Below are 5,796 nucleotides of genomic sequence, written 5' to 3' on the forward strand. Positions count from 1 at the left end.
GAATTGCCCACCCACATTAATCCACATGCTGGGAATTGCCCACCCACATTAATCCACATGCTGGGAATTGCCCACCACATTAATCCACATGCTGGGAATTGCCCACCCACATTAATCCACATGCTGGGAATTGCCCACCCACATTAATCCACATGCTGGGAAATGCCCACCCACATTAATCCACATGCTGGGAAATGCCCACCCACATTAACCCACATGCTGGGAAAAGCCCACCCACATTAATCCACATGCTGGGAAATGCCCACCCACATTAATCCACAGCTGGGAATTGCCCACCCACATTAATCCACATGCTGGGAATTACCCACCCACATTAATCCACATGCTGGGAAATGCCCACCCACATTAATCCACATGCTGGGAAATGCCCACCCACATTAATCCACAGCTGGGAATTGCCCACCCACATTAATCCACATGCTGGGAATTGCCCACCCACATTAATCCACATGCTGGGAAATGCCCACCCACATTAATCCACATGCTGGGAAAAGCCCACCCACATTAATCCACATGCTGGGAATTGCCCACCCACATTAATCCACATGCTGGGAATTGCCCACCCACATTAATCCACATGCTGGGAATTGCCCACCCACATTAATCCACATGCTGGGAATTGCCCACCCACATTAATCCACATGCTGGGAAATGCCCACCCACATTAATCCACATGCTGGGAATTGCCCACCCACATTAACCCACATGCTGGGAAAAACCCACCCACATTAATCCACATGCTGGGAAATGCCCACCCACATTAATCCACATGCTGGGAAATGCCCACCCACATTAATCCACATGCTGGGAAATGCCCACCCACATTAATCCACATGCTGGGAAATGCCCACCCACATTAATCCACATGCTGGGAAATGCCCACCCACATTAATCCACATGCTGGGAATTGGCCACCCACATTAATCCACATGCTGGGAAATGCCCACCCACATTAATCCACATGCTGGGAAATGCCCACCCACATTAATCCACATGCTGGGAAATGCCCACCCACATTAATCCACATGCTGGGAATTGGCCACCCACATTAATCCACATGCTGGGAAATGCCCACCCACATTAATCCACATGCTGGGAAATGCCCACCCTCGTTAATCCACATGCTGGGAAATGCCCACCCACATTAATCCACATGCTGGGAATTGGCCACCCACATTAATCCACATGCTGGGAAATGCCCACCCACATTAATCAACATGCTGGGAAATGCCCACCCACATTAATCCACATGCTGGGAATTGCCCACCCACATTAATCCACATGCTGGGAAATGCCCACCCACATTAATCCACATGCTGGGAAATGCCCACCCACATTAATCCACATGCTGGGAATTGCCCACCCACATTAGTCCACATGCTGGGAATTGGCCACCCACATTAATCCACATGCTGGGAAATGCCCACCCACATTAATCCACATGCTGGGAAATGCCCACCCACATTAATCCACATGCTGGGAAATGCCCACCCACATTAATCCACATGCTGGGAAAAGCCCACCCACATTAATCCACATGCTGGGAAATGCCTACCCACATTAATCCACATGCTGGGAAATGCCCACCCACATTAATCCACATGCTGGGAAATGCCCACCCACATTAATCCACATGCTGGGAATTGCCCACCCACATTAATCCACATGCTGGGAAATGCCCACCCACATTAATCCACATGCTGGGAAATGCCCACCCACATTAATCCACATGCTGGGAAATGCCCACCCACATTAATCCACATGCTGGGAAATGCCCACCCACATTAATCCACATGCTGGGAAATGCCCACCCACATTAATCCACATGCTGGGAAATGCCCACCCACATTAATCCACATGCTGGGAAATGCCCACCCACATTAATCCACATGCTGGGAAATGCCCATCCACATTAATCCACATGCTGGGAAATGCCCACCCACATTAATCCACATGCTGGGAAATGCCCACCCACATTAATCCACATGCTGGGAAATGCCCACCCACATTAATCCACATGCTGGGAAATGCCCACCCACATTAATCCACATGCTGGGAAATGCCCACCCACATTAATCCACATGCTGGGAAATGCCCACCAACATTAATCCACATGCTGGGAAAAACCCACCCACATTAATCCACATGCTGGGAAAAACCCATCCACATTAATCCACATGCTGGGAAATGCCCACCCACATTAATCCACATGCTGGGAAAAACCCATCCACATTAATCCACATGCTGGGAAATGCCCATCCACATTAATCCACATGCTGGGAAATGCCCACCCACATTAATCCACATGCTGGGAAATGCCCACCCACATTAATCCACATGCTGGGAAAAACCCATCCACATTAATCCACATGCTGGGAAATGCCCACCCACATTAATCCACATGCTGGGAATTGCCCACCCACATTAATCCACATGCTGGGAAAAACCCATCCACATTAATCCACATGCTGGGAAATGCCCACCCACATTAATCCACATGCTGGGAAATGCCCACCCACATTAATCCACATGCTGGGAAAAACCCATCCACATTAATCCACATGCTGGGAATTGCCCACCCACATTAATCCACATGCTGGGAAATGCCCACCCACATTAATCCACATGCTGGGAAATGCCCACCCACATTAATCCACATGCTGGGAAAAACCCATCCACATTAATCCACATGCTGGGAATTGCCCACCCACATTAATCCACATGCTGGGAATTGCCCACCCACATTAATCCGCATGCTGGGAAATGCCCATCCACATTAATCCACATGCTGGGAAATGCCCACCCACATTAATCCACATGCTGGGAAATGCCCACCCACATTAATCCACATGCTGGGAATTGCCCACCCACATTAATCCACATGCTGGGAAATGCCCATCCACATTAATCCACATGCTGGGAAAAAACCCATCCACATTAATCCACATGCTGGGAAATGCCCACCCACATTAATCCACATGCTGGGAAAAACCCATCCACATTAATCCACATGCTGGGAAATGCCCATCCACATTAATCCACATGCTGGGAAATGCCCACCCACATTAATCCACATGCTGGGAAAAACCCATCCACATTAATCCACATGCTGGGAAATGCCCATCCACATTAATCCACATGCTGGGAAATGCCCACCCACATTAATCCACTGCTGGGAAATGCCCACCCACATTAATCCACATGCTGGGAATTGCCCACCCACATTAATCCACATGCTGGGAATTGCCCACCCACATTAATCCACATGCTGGGAATTGCCACCCACATTAACCCACATGCTGGGAATTGCCCACCCACATTAATCCACATGCTGGGAATTGCCACCCACATTAATCCACATGCTGGGAATTGCCCACCCACATGAATCCACATGCTGGGAATTGCCCACCCACATTAACCCACATGCTGGGAATTGCCCACCCACATTAACCCACATGCTGGGAATTGCCCATCCACATTAATCCACATGCTGGGAAAAACCCATCCACATGAATCCACATGCTGGGAATTGCCCACCCACATTAACCCACATGCTGGGAATTGCCCACCCACATTAACCCACATGCTGGGAATTGCCCACCCACATTAATCCACATGCTGGGAATTGCCCACCCACATTAACCCACATGCTGGGAATTGCCCACCCACATTAATCCACATGCTGGGAATTGCCACCCACATTAATCCACATGCTGGGAATTGCCCACCCACATTAATCCACATGCTGGGAATTGCCCACCCACATTAATCCACTTGCTGGGAATTGCCCACCCACATTAATCCACATGCTGGGAAATGCCCACCCACATTAATCCACATGCTGGGAAATGCCCACCCACATTAATCCACATGCTGGGAAAAACCCATCCACATGAATCCACATGCTGGGAATTGCCCACCCACATTAATCCACATGCTGGGAATTGCCACCCACATTAATCCACATGCTGGGAATTGCCCACCCACATTAATCCACATGCTGGGAATTGCCCACCCACATTAACCCACATGCTGGGAATTGCCCACCCACATTAATCCACATGCTGGGAATTGTCCACCCACATTAATCCACATGCTGGGAATTGCCCACCCACATTAATCCACATGCTGGGAATTGCCCACCCACATTAATCCACATGCTGGGAATTGCCACCCACATTAATCCACATGCTGGGAATTGCCCACCCACATTAATCCACATGCTGGGAATTGCCCACACACATTAATCCACATGCTGGGAATTGTCCACCCACATTAATCCACATGCTGGGAAATGCCCACCCACATTAATCCACATGCTGGGAATTGCCCACCCACATTAACCCACATGCTGGGAATTGCCCACCCACATTAACCCACATGCTGGGAATTGCCCACCCACATTAATCCACATGCTGGGAAATGCCCACCCACATTAATCCACATGCTGGGAATTGTCCACCCACATTAATCCACATGCTGGGAATTGCCCACCCACATTAATCCACATGCTGGGAAATGCCTACCCACATTAATCCACATGCTGGGAATTGCCCACCCACATTAATCCACATGCTGGGAATTGCCCACCCACATTAATCCACATGCTGGGAATTGTCCACCCACATTAATCCACATGCTGGGAAATGCCTATCCACATTAATCCACATGCTGGGAATTGCCCACCCACATTAATCCACATGCTGGGAAATGCCCACCCACATTAATCCACATGCTGGGAAATGCCCACCCACATTAATCCACATGCTGGGAATTGCCCACCCACATTAATCCACATGCTGGGAAATGCCCACCCACATTAATCCACATGCTGGGAAAAGCCCACCCACATTAATCCACATGCTGGGAAATGCCCACCCTCATTAATCCACATGCTGGGAATTGCCACCCACATTAATCCACATGCTGGGAAAAGCCCATCCATTTTAATCCACATGCTGGGAATTGCCCACCCACATTAATCCACATGCTGGGAATTGCCCAACCACATTAATCCACATGCTGGGAAAAGCCCATCCATTTTAATCCACATGCTGGGAATTGCCCACCCACATGAATCCACATGCTGGGAATTGCCCACCCACATTAATCCACATGCTGGGAATTGCCCATCCACATTAATCCACATGCTGGGAATTGCCCACCCACATTAATCCACTGCTGGGAAATGCCCACCCACATTAATCCACATGCTGGGAATTGCCCACCCACATTAATCCACATGCTGGGAATTGCCCACCCACATTAATCCACATGCTGGGAATTGCCCACCCACATTAATCCACTGCTGGGAAATGCCCACCCACATTAATCCACTGCTGGGAAATGCCCACCCACATTAATCCACATGCTGGGAATTGCCCACCCACATTAATCCAATGCTGGGAATTGCCACCCACATTAATCCACATGCTGGGAAAAGCCCACCCACATTAATCCACATGCTGGGAATTGCCCACCCACATTAATCCACTGCTGGGAATTGCCCACCCACATTAATCCAATGCTGGGAATTGCCCACCCACATTAATCCACATGCTGGGAATTGCCCACCCACATTAATCCACATGCTGGGAATTGCCCACCCACATTAATCCACATGCTGGGAAATGCCCACCCACATTAACCCACATGCTGGAATTGCCCACCCACATAATCCACATGCAGAGAAAAACCCATCCACATTTTAGGAGAATCTCCCCACATAAATCCACTTGATAAATGCCCACCCACATAAATCTACATGTCAGGAAA

Source organism: Penaeus vannamei, chromosome 15, assembly GCF_042767895.1.
Source record: "Penaeus vannamei isolate JL-2024 chromosome 15, ASM4276789v1, whole genome shotgun sequence".
NCBI classification, from domain to species: Eukaryota; Metazoa; Arthropoda; class Malacostraca; order Decapoda; family Penaeidae; genus Penaeus; species Penaeus vannamei.